The 15,272-nt window shown below is 33.7% G+C and overlaps 1 protein-coding gene across 2 annotated transcripts in view; it reads left to right on the top strand.

Annotated features, from left to right (window-relative positions):
* Positions 1-15,272, top strand: part of PTPRB (protein tyrosine phosphatase, receptor type B) — a 154,813-nt gene that overhangs the window by 14,207 nt on the left and 125,334 nt on the right. The gene's annotated exons all lie outside the window — the stretch shown is intronic.

The following is a 15,272-nucleotide window of genomic DNA, read 5'->3' as shown; positions in this document are numbered from 1 at the left end:
CACACACACACACACACACACACACACACACACACACACACACACACTACTCTTAGACCATCCACAGATCTAGCATATTATTCAGAAATATCAACAAAAACAAATGAGTGAGCATGTACTCACAGTATTCCTGAATGTAAGCTTTGCTTCAGGATCCCCAAATGTAAAGGCCACTAGCAGCACTTACAATTCTTCAGCAACTTAGAGACAATTGTGCTTGACACCTAGTTAGCGAGGATAAGCAGTTACAACTGGGAACTACCAGATGCTTTCTCCTTAGGCAGCCATATCCCAGGTGAAATCCTCTCTGTCCCTCCCTATATCCCTATCCCCCAACTGCCTCCACAGCCATGGATAGCTAAGGGTATGCTTCCTACCATTTGTCCCAAGGGTTTTATGCTGGCAGGCCTCAGCATGCAGTGCTAGCCATGGTTCTGACTCTAGCATTCCTCTCATAGGCTTTGTTTTTCTATCAGGACCTGGGTCCCCAATACTGTGTCATATCTTCATGGTTGAAGTGCGGTAGAAAATAAGTGGTAAATTTCCAGGATAATTCAGAATTAACCAGGGTAATTAAGTCCAAATAAAAATTCAATATTATTTGCATTGAAAATATTTCAGTTGCCTCAATTTGTTAGTTACCACACAGAATTTTAAATAAACATGATTCCAGACCAAAAAAAAGTCTAAGTAAATGATCATAATCCAAGAATTCCACAGAACACATCTGAATAGCTCTTTAAAAAGTCAAAGTACCAATCCAAAATATATTTTTGTATAATTTGTTTTATTGTATTATTTGGTTTTATATTTTATATCAATATAATAGTAATTACAGTATACTAATATAGCATTAATATTTTATTATTTAAGTTGGTATTGTACCTTTTATTACTGAGTATTATATAATATATATTAAATCTATTGAATAGCAAAGATGAGTCACTAGCCTTTAAATCTGAAATCTCCGGGTCTAATCTCATTTTGCAGCAGCAGTAGGAAAAGATGATCTCTAAAGTCCCTCCAAATTCTCAAATTCTGAAAAATCATTTCAATTATAAATTACAATAGGAAATTCTATGCCTTAGCAATAAAACATTGCCTTGGAACAAAGGTATTATTTTCTGTTGATGGCTATCCTGTGCAGCATTTAGCCATAATGAAAACATACAGGATTGTCCTCTCAAAGTTGCCATAATAAATCAAAGACTTGGGGTTTAAGGAGCTTGATGGTGCACTAGACTTTGAAATGACCCGGTCCACCCCTTCAGGACTCATGCTGATGTTTCTCCTAGAAGTTCCATGAGCCCCCAGACAAGCCCCTACTTAGAGATTGCTGGCCTTAGACAACAAACAGCAAGGTGACTGGTGTTTAAGGATTTTCTCAAATAAATTCACTGCCTTCTTTTCATGATCCCTTTCCTCTTCTCCTTTCCCTCCCTCAACCTCCTCCAAAGGGGCACCAGAATGACACAAAGCCAATGATCACACATGCTTTTTACTCTTGAAGTTATTCCAGGGTCCGCTATACTCATTCAAGTGACAGCTTCTAAGATTGCAGCCTTTCATGACTCTAATACTTTCCTCAAGGCATGATTGTTACGTCATTATTTGAAGCATTTACTTTTATAACAATAAAATATAAACAGCTGTTGTTGGATAAGTTGGAAAGTGAAAGGCAGTCACCAGTTAAGAGAAAACCCCTTTTGTGAGTGGTGTTAGCAATCATAAGAGGCTCAAAGAATGGGCCTCCTGGAAAAGCCCAGAAGATCGATTTACAGGACAATAAAACAAGTTTTTAGTTCAATGAGAGGAAAAAATTGCTCAAGTTGGGTTGATTGGATTTATGTATGACTATTCAAGTCTCTCAGTTGTTTGCTCTGACTTACAGAAGACAATCTGTTCAACTAAATTTTATGCTGAACTGGCTGGTTGCCTTTGGGTCACATACACCTAAGTATAAAGTCTATATCTGTCTATGCTATAGACAGAAGCCATAGGAAAGAAAATTTCTCACCTATTGCCAAGCTTCATGTGCCAGGGACATGATGGCCAGTAATTATGTTTTATGTTCATTTTGAAAATGTGTTGTATAATTTATTTTTTAAAAAATCTTTCTCTTTTATTATTATGTACTTGACAAACATCAATAAACACAAACTTTTCTCTACGGAAAGAACAGAAAAAGAGAATGGAACATAAAATCAAAAATTTCCATTATATATAATTTGGATGGGGGAGGCATTTCTCCTAATTCATCTGATTTGTTGTTTCTTATGGCTCAGAAGTATTTCATTGTCTTTCCATACCATTGTTCATCCATTGAAAATTGACAGACCCCTCTTTAGTTTTTAGATATTTAATACAAAAAAAATCCACTATAAACTTTTTTGTACATTTTTTTTCCTCTGACCACTTCGAAGTACAAGCTAGTGGTTTTAATAGTCAAGTCAATGTTATTTATTTCAACTTTTATCTCTTTTTGGATATTCAAAACTTCTATTCTTCTGGTGGGAGTTTTTAATTTTTGCTTTTCTAATTTTAGTTAAATTTGCAATTCATTGATTTGCTCTTTCTTTTGTTGGTGAAAGAATTTACAAATATAAATTATCCCCTTGACGGTTTTAGCTACATCCTAAAACTTTCGGTACATTGTATCATAGTTTTCTTTAAGGGATTTTGTTATTATTTTCTATGATTTGTTTACCAAGCTCAGTCCTCAGTCTCTGATCTTCAAACTTTCCCTTTCTAATGCCTCTTCTGAAAACTTCATAAAATGTTATTTGTTTGTTAAAATTATATAGCCTTAAGTGTGCGAGTGTATATTCTCCAGGTCCACCAGTTCTGGATACTATTAAAAGACTCCATTTGGGGACTGTCTAAGAACCATGATAAAAGAACTGCTGGGATTTTTGGCATGGAACTTGGGAGGCCATTAAGAACTAAGCCACATGGGCTTTGTTAAGTGCAAGACACTGTTGAGGCACTCAAAAGGAAAATACTTGAGCCTTCCCAAAGAACTACCAAAAATTGCAAATATAGACAAATGTATCAAATACACCCAGTTGATTTGATGGGGACAGCAGATATTTAGCTGATGGGGAAGAGAGTAGAGTAAGATATATCAGAGTACATAGAGTATATAAGTTCCTTTTGGATCTGGTAGTCCCTTAGACTACAGGGTTGTTTCAAAGACAAATAGCAAGGCAGGGAAAAACACCTACCATGTAGGGTATATAATAGTTATAAAAAGGTTCCATCCTCCCTTTTATTGAATATATTCCTGGTCTTCTATTGAAGGAGGAATGAGAAAGCCCCCTTCCCATTTCTGGAAGTTCAAAAAGAGGTCGCCTGATTCCCAAGTGACACTTGGGGACCAAAGGATCAATGAAGAGTATGTTTATGGGGACACCTGGAGAAGTTTTGGGGAGTGATTCCTGCCATTAATTCAAGGCCCTAGTTATATTCTTCTCACTATTAGGTAATGGTGGATAGCAATTCAGTTCCATTTAACCACTGAGTATAACTTAACTTTTATAAATGAGTATTTATTTTGAAGATATATGGCTATAACAAAAGAACAAACATTTCTCCTCAATACTGTAGGGCCATACTCCTTTCTATCCCACATGGGTCTTAGGAGAGAGTGGGCTAATGAAGCACAGTTTCTACATACTATGCATCTCTCTGGTAAGGGCCAGTGTATATGACTAGCTCCATGAAAAGCACTCCAGTCCAAATCCCACTATACATTTACATTTCTTTCATATTGATGGGAATAATTTGCAAACTTCTCTTTCATTTTTCCTTTTTGTTGTTTTTTGCATGGATGTCACAAATGTTGCTCTTTGGCTTACCTTTTTTTCATTGATAATTAGGCACTGTTTTATAGGATTTTTAAATTTTTATTTTGGGTTGCAATTTGAGATCCTTTGCTTTTGGGGATATCCTATTCCATTATTTTATTTCATACTTTTCATGGCTAGAAAATAATCCTGAGTTATTTGAATTGACACTTCCTTCATACTAGAATGCATTAAAAAATATTCTGAACATAAATCACCCCCAAAAAGAGAATCTCTACATCCATAGAAGAATGCAAAAAGGAGATTAATATGAAATAGTGAATATATATTCTATGCCACTTTCTTTTTTTAAAACATATGTAATAAATTCTTTGTCACCAAAATGTCAGTGTTCTTTTTTCTGTTCTCTTCTGTACCTTTAAAAAAATTATTAATGGGCCTCTCATTTTTTTTTTGACATTACTATTTCTAATCCCCTTCCTTTGATCCCTCTCCCACAGTTAAGACCTGGGAGAAAGAAGGGGAAGAATTCCTTGAAATAGATAAGCATAGTTAAGCAAAATAAATCTTCAAAGTGTTCATATCTAAAAATGTATGTTTCTGCACCTTGTATCCTTAACCCCTCTGACAAGAGGTGTGTAAACATGTTTCACTCTAGGCTCTCTGGCTTAGTTGGTGTCAGGGAGGGAAATCTCTTTTATTGCCTTTGGGTTTCTGGCTGACTTTCTGTGTGATTCGGGAATGGAGGAAGTTACTTACTGCACCTTCTTACTGGATTTGTTAACTATTATTCAATCTGACAAGAACTTCAGGGTTTTGTTGGAAAAAGTATTTGGGAGCTGAGGTCTGCTTTCCATTCAGGCTATAAGTCCTCAAAGACCTTTTTCCTGAATGTCTGCAAAATTTGTTTTTTACAGTTAAAATTGTGGTATTTAATCACTTACAATGTCAAGTGTGGGATTTTTACTGTCAACAATCTATCAATTTCATCAACCAATACGTTGTCATATATATCCAAATGTTCTGGGCAGTTTTCATGCATCATTTCTTGTAGCATTTCAAATGTTCTAGATCTTCTTGGAAACATATGATCCTTAAGTTATCTCTGAAAATCCTGTCTTCATGATCATCACTTTGGCTTGTATAGAATTTATATGTTCTTTTGAAGTTGTCTTTTATTCTCTTCTTCCAAATTTTCTTCTGCTTTGCTATTTTGAGTTCCCAATCTGTCATTCTTTTTTTTCCAGAACCTCATCTATTTTGATGAGAAACTCTATCATGTGTTTTAAGTTCTCTATCTTATTGTTTCGCTTTCATTAACTCATTTTTGAAAGCTATGATTTTAAGCCTAATTTCAGTCCAAATTCCTTTTCTTAATCATGTTGTTTTTCTTTTGAAAATATTCTTCTTGTTGCATGATCTCAGAGGAATCTGAAAAATTCTCTTTTTCATTTTTGGAGTAAGGGTTTATTTTTCTCCATAGAATAATTCTCATTCAATGTTGTACTCATTTCCCCTCTCTTTATTATTCTTTCTGTTTGTTTGTTGGATAAACCATGAAAAAAAAAACTGTAACCAGAAGAATGGAATACACACTATCTGTGAGGTACATAAGAAGAGGTACTAGATGGACCTGTGGTTCCATTAATAAAAGGAACTCTCAATGCCAACTCAGGTCAGCATTTTCTGTACAACTTGAAGTCTTAAAGAGCTTCTTAGAGGACATAAGTGAATTTGCCCAGGGCTACACATTCATTGTGTATTGAGATGCAGGATCTGAACCCAGATCTTCCTGGATTTGATGTCAGTTCTCTATCTACTATGCCTCTGAAAGATGAATATGTGTGCTGCTATTGTTGCTGCTACTGAGGCTGTCTCCAAGGCCCACCAATGATACTCCTGCTGTGCTCTGGATCTATGTCCATCCTGGTGTTACAGAACTCTCCTGAAGATCTCCTAAGTTGTTTTAGGCTGGAAAAAACATCTCCTTTTGACTTTTTGTTGACTCTGCTACTTCAAAATTTGATTCGAGACATTATTTTAAAGTTGTTTGGAAGAGAATGTTGGGAGAATCCAGCTGGGTTCTACCAACTTGGCCATCCCTCGCCTCTTCCATCTCTTTTCCACAAAGTACAGTATTATTTTAATCAAGGTTCCATTTAAATTCATTGCTATGCTGTAGTTCAGTGAGCCAAACTTTATGAATATCCTAATCCAATTCATGAAATGATAGCTTGTGGGTGTCATAGCAGTATAGAGAGACCTTACTCTACCCCTTTCCCTTTCCACACATATTTGCTATTTTACAGCATAAAGGCATTATAGTTTTGATGGTTTAGGGTTAGGGTGTAAACAGACTTATTTAGTGGCTGGGAAGATAGGAGTTGCAGACACTGGAAATCAGGACAATAGAAGTACCATAGTCTGAAAGAGTATTTCATTCATAGAAGTTTCTAGTGGCAAGTAAAGCTGCTGCCTATACGCTTGAAGCTAGGACAAGAGCTGTGCAGAGCCCATTTCCTCAGGATTTTCAAAAGAGGGGGAGGAGGAGAGAAGTTGGTGTAAAAAAAATACCAGGAAACCTTAGAAAAGTGTCTGTGAGAGACTCTGGAGCCTGCTGTTAGAGACACATCCGGGCACTCCCAACACTCACTTCCAAGACTTAAAAAAAAAAAAATCTTGGCATAGACAAGAGACTGAACTATCATTCAATTTGAGTGTGAGTGTGAATGTGTGTGTGTTTTATTCTATTAAAGAGTATCAATCGGGTGCCAGATTAGAAGGAACTATTATTTCACACCACCTAATTCATTCATTTTCTTCAGTGGACTTTGGCATCTCTTTGTTTCACTGACATTTCGGGGGCCTTTGTCCTTATAACCAGAAACATTAATCAAAGTCCAAATTAGTACACTGTAATGAATGGAACCAAGTAAAATGGTCAGGTTTTTTATAAATGATTTTTAATTGCTTATAAAATGTGCATAATGAGACATGATTTTTAAACATAGACAATATATAGATTTTCATTGTGTGACTCTACTTACTTATTACAAGGGAGAGCTTATTACTGTAGAGTGGGGGACATTCATGACTAGTGATAATAATGCAGAAAAGAAGAAAGGAGATCATCAATGAAAAATAAGTTTTAATGCATAGAAGAGAAAAAAAGAGTTTATAAGGGAACACTGATAAGCTGGGCAGTTTTGTAATTATCATATTATATTTAATATAGACTTTAAGAAAACCAACCTGCACATAATAGGTACCCAGTTTCATATACAATCTTATTTTTCTGTTTTCTGTTCTCTTCATGTATTGAATTATTCATATTTAAAAAGTTCATAAAGGGAAAGAAAAAAGTTTTGGCCATCAGAAGTAAATAAATTGTTGATATCAAAACAAACTTTTTTTTCAAGTATGAGCCTGTAGTTTTCTATAAAGTAGAGTTTTAGAATGTTATTTAGAGAAATCAGAGATTGTTTTTTGCCCAAAGTTGCACAGCAAGTATCTGTCAAAAGTAGAACCTGAATCTACTCCACCATGACTCAGAAACTGGTCCTTTATCCCTTTGGATCAAATGCAATGATATTTAGAAAGTATCAAAGTGCCTGGTATATAGAAGGGTTTTTTTTTGGGGGGGGGTTGTTTTTTGAGGCAATCAGGATTAAGTGACTTGCCCAGAATCACACACCCAGTAAGTGTTTGAAGCCAGCCTTGAACTCAGGTCCACCTGACTCCAGGACCAGTGCTCTATCCACTATGCCACCTAGCTGCCCTCAGGAGGTTCTTAATAAAGGTTTTTCTCCCCTCTTATGCCACTCTCTAAGATTGGCACTGCCTTAATCTAAATTTTAGAGCATATTAATATAAGCATAGTCCCATTAAGTGAAATTGTCTTAAGAAGAGTTTTATTTATTTTGAATATAACAGTTCAAATTAAAAGATGGAATATAATTTTCCATTATGTCATTTTCTTAATTGGCACATCTATTGAATGAGTGGTAGTATTTATTTTCTTTTAAAAGCATGTAAAGGTGTCTCAAATACAGTTTGCATAACAGAAATACTTTTTTGAGAAAATAGGATAAAGTTGACTTGTAATCACATGTAAAATTGTTGGTCTTTAGCACTCAGTTTTACTTTTCCATTAAAAGTACTAGCAAAGACCTATAATAAAAAATACAAGAATTAAATATCTGATTCTGGTTCATGGGACACACAAGATAGGGGATTAGACTTTTTCCAGGCCTCAGTAACTAAGGGGAAAAAATAATTATACACCAGAGGTAAAGCAATTATGGTTGAATTCACAAGATAAGAAAGCAAGAGGCCCAACAAGGTAACAGTCTTATCCATTAACACTAGGGAACTGTAATCCTTAAGGCTCCCGTTCAGCATCTATCTTCCACTAACCTTCATACATTAGCAGGGCAAATACACTGGTCCATAAACTTGTATTTTGGGATTCACACAGGGATTCCTTCTTCTTCAGAGATTCTACCTATACATTCCTCCTCATTGCAGCATGCTGTAAATATTGGTTGCCCAGCTGGAGGGAGAGAATCAAAGAGAAGAAAATTGGGATTCCTTATGCCTCAGGGAGGCCTTAGATTTAAGAACCTCAATGAGATTGCAGATATTTTCCCCAGAATACCCTCTCTATCCACTTCTAGCCCTGCAAAAAGCAACAGATGCTGATTAATCCAAGTCAGAGAACAAAACAACAGACAAAACTAGGATGGCAAAGTCAGAGAATAGCAGCAACAAAAACACACTTGGCTGAGATAGAAGTCACCTGCAGAGTTACAGTGGACTTGAAGAAAGGAGACAGAAATCCAGCAAAAGCCAATCTCTTGCCTTCAAAACTACTTAGAGCTGAAAACTAGTGAATTAAAAAGTAAAATTCCTAATATACAAAGGGACTAAGGCAGATTTGCAGTCCATCCTAAGAGGTATTCCCAGCATTAAAAAGTGAGGGGAGAGAAAGTAAGTTAAAGGAAAAATGCAAGGACAAAATGTTTAAAATCACAAAAAATTTCAAGAGGAAAATAAAAAAAAATCTGGAACACAAGATAGATAAATTAACATAAAGAATATTAAAATTTGAAGGATTGGTACTAAGACATCAAAAAGATTACAAACTTTTCTAAATAAATATTGTAAGAAAAAGGAAATTAAACCAATCCCTGATGAAATACAGAACCATATTAAATTCCAAGAGAGCATAGAAATTACCAGGGAACAAATTCAGAAATTATGGCTGCACAACAAAAATAATTAGGAGAATATTAAAATTTAAATATGTGATAAGGAGTCCCTCCAAAGAAGTAAAAAAGAACAGTTTTAGAATACAAACATGCTGAAGTGAAGGATAATATGGAAGGCAAGAGTGAAAAAGATAACAAGGCTAAAAAGATACTTGATCTCTAAACAAGAAACATTCATTAATCCTGAAGAAAATATGAGCAGGGACAAATTAAGCATCAGAGATTTCTGAGAACACAATAAATAAAAAAACAAGAATACTATAACTAAGGAAATAATATAAGAAAATTGACATGAACTCCAAAACTGGAACACAAAGCACCAATCAGGGGCAGCTAGGTGGTACAGTGGATAGAGCACTGACCCTGAAATCAGGAGGACCTGAGTTCAAATCTGACCTCAGACCAAACACTTGACATTTACTAGCTGTGTGACCCTGGGCGGGTCACTTAACCCCAATTGCCTAAAAACAAACAAACAAACAAACAAAAATACAAAGCACCAATTAAAAGAATCCGCAAATCAACTCAAGAAACAAAATTCTAATAACACAAGACCATTTTGTACCCACTAAAAACCACAGAAGTAAAAGGAATATTATATTCCAAAAAGCAAAAACATTCAAGATGTAATCGAAAAAGACGTATCCTGTAAACATGTATACATACATATCCAAATACACTTACACATACAAATACATTTACACATATACATACATATACACCTGGAATTTTGAAAGCACTTTAAGATTTTGAAAGCACTTTACAAATATCTTCTCAGTCTATCCTCATAACAACTCTGGAAGGTAAGTGCTATTATTATGCCCATTTTGCAGATGAGGAAACTGAGGCAGATAGCAGTTAAGTAATTTGCCCAGGGTCATAGGGCTAGTAAGTGTCTAATGCTACATTTTAACTCATATATTCATGCCTCTAAATGCAGCACTCTATCCACTATGCCAACTACTTGCCAAATATATGTAAGTATATGCATATAAATATAAATAAATATGTACTCCTGATTAGGATATATCACATGTATTCTCTATATTGTTATGTTATGTTGTTATGTTATGCTGTGTTGTTTTATGATGCAATGTGATATTATATCATACCTTATCATATCAGAGCATGTATCATATCACATGACTATATTGTGTTATATTACATTGTCTTATGTATTTGAGGAGAATAGGAGAGACAGGGACAGGGAAATAGAGAAATAGAGGATCATACAGTGGGTCTAATTTGCACAGAGCTGGCCCACAGTTCTGTTAAAAGAGTGTTGCATCTCCCTGGATATCATCCTGCCTCAGGAGACGGGAAATCAGAACTCCTGGGGGTCAACTGGTACCTGTAAGGGTGTAAAAACATAGAGCCAGAAAGGAAATTGCATGGGAAATGAGAAGGAGGATGATTATGGGAAGGGCATAGAGTGGAATTGGACTCTCCAATATGTAACAGGGTAATTGCTACCATGTGGAAATATTTGTATCCTTATTTCTTCATTCATGAATTCATGCTAGTAAAAGTGAGAAACATCAGAAAAATGCATGGGGGTGGGGGATGATGCAAGATCTACAAAGACAAGAATGTAGAAATTAATTAAGAGAGAGCTCAAATTTGGTACTTCAAAAGGTTAATTACATGAGGAATGCAAAGAGATTAAAGAAAAAATTAAATAAATATATAGACCATGGATCAAAAGAATTAAAGTTCAAACTAGAGCAAAAAGGGGGGAATTGAAGAGAACAAGAGAAGGAAATTTGTTTCAGAAAAGACACAGATAAAAAAACTAACAAAAGAATTCGGAAAGGAAAAGGGTGTCAATTTTGACTAACCATTTAACTGAAAGAATAGAAGAGGGTGAAAGAGAAGAAAGAGTTAGATAAATGAATAAAAGAAATCACTAAGTTAACAAACTCCAAAACTAAGGAAAAGATTGACAAATGGGATGGGATCAAAAGAGAAAAGAGCCTGAAGGAATAGTATCACAAGTGTATTAAACAAAACTAATCACAAAGACAAAGTACTAACTTAATAGAGGAAGAGAAACAAATAAAAAAAAATTAGAACACGTAATCCTAATTCTCATAACTTTAAATTGGAGTGGATTAAGTAATCCAATAAAACGAAAGAGGATGTCAGATTAGAAAAGAAAACCAAACCCATAAATCTGTTGCTTTCAAGAACCACATCTAATAACAAAGATATACATAGAAAAACAATGAAAGACTAGAAAAAAATTTATTATGCATCAGGTAAATCCAGAAAAGCAGGATTTACAATCATGTTACCAGAAATACAAAAATTAAAATTCACAATATAAACAGAAATAATCAAGGAAATCACATTATGTTGAAAGAAACCATAGACAATAACCAATCTTAATATCAGACTTATACAGTATAAACTTACAATGGAAAAAGTAACTGAATTACAAAAATATACAGATATTTTACAGAAATGCAAATATACAGATACAACTATACATAATAGTAGGATATTTTAATTTCTCTCTCTCAGAGTTGGACAAATATAACAGATAAACAAAAGGGAAAATATTGAATTGAGTAATTTATAAAGAAAACATGGATAAAAAAGTATCATATAGCACTTTTACAAAAAAAAGACCACATATTAGAGCACAGAGAAATCATAAATAAATGTAAGAAGGAAGAAATATCAAATACATCATTTATTGACCATAACACAGTAAAAGTAGTAATCAATTCAGGGAGCATAAACCAAAGATACAGACCAAAATGGAGACCTAATAGTGAAATCCTAAATAAAAAGTACATCAGACAATAAATCATAAACACGATAAATAGTTATCTGAAAGAATAATGATAAGACAATATACCAAAATGTAAATGATGCATCTAAAGTAGTCTTCAAAGGAATATGTATGTATATATATATGCATATGCATATATATGTATGTACATACATACACACATATACACATATACATCCCCAACAAAATAAAAAAGAAATGATCAATAAACTGAATGTGAATATTTTAAAATTAAGCTCAAAATAAGCCTGAAAAGGTAACAAAAAACAACTGTAGAACTAATTAAAAAAACTGAAAGCTGGTTCTTGAAAAGCCTACCAAAATTTGTAAACTTTTAGCCAACCTGATTAAAAAGAAGAGGGCAAAAAATTCAAGCAACAAAATTAAAAATTAACAAGCAAAATAACAACAAAAGCAGAAGAAATAAGAAGAAACATCAGAAACTACTACTCACAATTATATGCCAACAAAACTAAAAACACAAAATAGAGGATTGCCTTTAAAGATGTGAACAACCCAAACTAAGAGAACACCAAGTAGATTTTAAATAATGAGATGTTGGAAGAGGAAATAGAATTAACTCTATGAGAACTAACAGAGGAAAAAATGCTGGGCCTAATAGATTTGCAGGAGAATCCAATCAAACTTTTAAAAAACAAATAATGCCTATCAGTACACGTTATTCTCAACAATGGAAAAAGAAGCATTCTATGAAACTCTTTCTGTGAGGTAAATGTAATCTAATACTTGATCCAAAGAAGCACAAAGCAGTCTAAATGAACTATGTACAATATTATTAGTGAATATTGTTTCAAAAATCTAAATAAAATCTTGTCAAACAGATGGTAGCAATTAATCAAAAAGAAAAATTCATCATGTCCAACTTGAAAGTATATCAGAAATACAAGAATGGTTCAACAACACCAAAAATAATCAATATATTAAAAACAAAATTATCCAAAGACACATGGTTATCTCAATACATACAGAAGTAATCTTTGATAGTATAAAACACTGATTTATTATAAAATGTAAGGATAAAGCACCATTTTTAATATCATGAAAAGTATCTATCTGAAATTAAAAGCAAGCATCATATCCAACAAGGATAAATTAAGAGCTTTCCAAGTAAAAACAGGTAGAAAGGATGTTCCTCTCTCCCTTATTATCTGATATATTTCTGTAAACTTAGAAACATCAATATGATAAAACTAACTGTACTGGATGATGACATGATAATTTATTTAGAAACTCTTAGCAAATCAGCAAGGAAACTAATTGAGATAATAAATAACTTAGGCAAAGTTGCAGGCCACAAAATAAACCTCATAAAAATCAATAGCTTTTCTATATAATAACAACCAAATCCAAGAGGAAATAATACAAATGGAAATTTCATTCAAAATAACTGCAAGATGTATGAAACAGTTGGGGATCAATTTAGTTCAACATAAAAAAGACATTCCTATGATTCTTCTTAAAGAAATAAATTAGAAAGTTGGAGAAATATTCAGTGTGTATGTCTGAATCATGCCAACATTATAAAAATGACAATACTACTGAAGTCAATTTATAGATTTAATCTGATATTAATCAAACTACCAAAGGGATACTAAATTTATAGAGCTGGATAAAATAATAACAAAATTCATTTGAAGGAAGAAAAGAATAGCATATAAAATGAAAAAAGTAGGAATGAAGGGAAAATAGCAAGTTCAAACCTCAAACTATATTATATAACAGCAACTATCAAAACCATTTGGTACTGGTAAGGAAGTGGATTAATGGAACAAACATAAACTCAGAAGAAGATAACAATTGAAAACATCTATAAGCAAAGCATCAAAGAAAAATGCTAATAGGATCCAACGTGAACAAGGATTCCTGGAAAATTTAAGGAAAGAGGTAAGAGTGGTAGAGGAAAAAATGAGAAAAGAAATGAGAGTGATGCAAGAAAATTATGAAAAGAGAATTAACAGCTTGGTTTAAAAAAAGGTACAAAAATACTGAAGAAAATAACACCTTAAAAAACAGAATTTGCACAAAAAGAAGAGGCACAAAAATTCACTAAATAAACAATATTAATGAAAAATAATAAGTTTGGCCCCAAATAAAAAATACAAGAAGATGCCTGATGCCATGACTTTCCTAAAGTCAGAGTCCACAGATGTCTAATATTGCATAAGGCGTGTTTACTTTTTTTTTCCTTTTTTGATGTGTTGATCAATTTTGTTGAAATTTTTTCTTCTCTTTTTTAAAAAAATCCTTTGTCACAAAGATAGCTCTCTGAGAGGGTGCAGGAAAGTGATTCAGAAGTTAATATTAACAATTCAAAAACAAAAGTTATCAATAAAAATCAATTTCTAAATATACCTCTACAAGTCTAGGACAAGAATTGTTTCACTTTCATCTTTGCTTTTCCACACTTAGACTAATCCTCGGCACACAGGAGGCTTTTAATAAATGTTTGTTGCTTAGTTATGTCTCATCCCTTTGCTATATCATAGTTCTTGAGGGGAACATAAACTTAATAAAGGAATTAAGTGAATAATAAATTAATTAATTAAATGGTTAATAAATTCATTAAATTGTTTCCCCTGCCCTACCTCTACTTCTATTACCTAACCTGTCTTCTCTTTTTTCTCTTCTCTCCTCTTCATATTCCCTTTTCCTTTATGTAGAGTTAAAGATGGTCAGAGAGAATTATCAGGTTTAAGATAGATTTTGGTCATAAAGGCAATAATTCTCATCCTTCCTCTCTCCACTCCATCCCACTAACCCAACCCAAGCTCAAGCCCGAGCCCTGCCCTAAGACAGAAGGTCACAAAGTGTGGTCCGAAGAGTGATCAAAGTGGTTGGCCAGAATCCCTCAGATGGGCTCATGTAATATTAATGATTGTAGTATTTCAATGACTAACTTTTTCTGGCATGAATTAATAACTTACAACAGATGCTCAAAATCCAGACATCCCCTCATGTGTGTCTAATCAAATGTGATCCCATTCTCCCCATTCGTTTCGATGAAGTTTTCTTGAATGCATTTTTTCCCATTTGATGGGAAGTAGAAATTCTCCTGTGTCCGCCATAATAGGTGGTGGTGGTCCACTGCAAAGTTTGAGAAACATTGACCTGAAGCCACTGACTTGGGCAACTTCTGAAATAAAAGCAAAAGCAGTGTTATTATAAGTATAAATTGGTCCAAAATAAGCTGAGGAATTCCAAACAAATGAATGTTCCCAAAGAGAGCAAAGAAAACTTTATTAATGCATTTATTATATATTACACAATAGTTTAAAATATATTCAGATAGAAAGGTGAACTCTGGTTGTATCTTCTAAATCAATTCAACAAATATTTGGAAAGAAGCTTCCATAAACATGATTCTTTCATTCTATGCCA

This window comes from Vombatus ursinus, unplaced genomic scaffold (assembly GCF_900497805.2).
Source record: "Vombatus ursinus unplaced genomic scaffold, bare-nosed wombat genome assembly UNPS02003292.1, whole genome shotgun sequence".
Classification (NCBI taxonomy): domain Eukaryota; kingdom Metazoa; phylum Chordata; class Mammalia; order Diprotodontia; family Vombatidae; genus Vombatus; species Vombatus ursinus.
The sequence above is the reverse complement of the archived record's forward strand: the minus strand, read 5'-3'. Positions and strand labels throughout refer to the sequence as shown.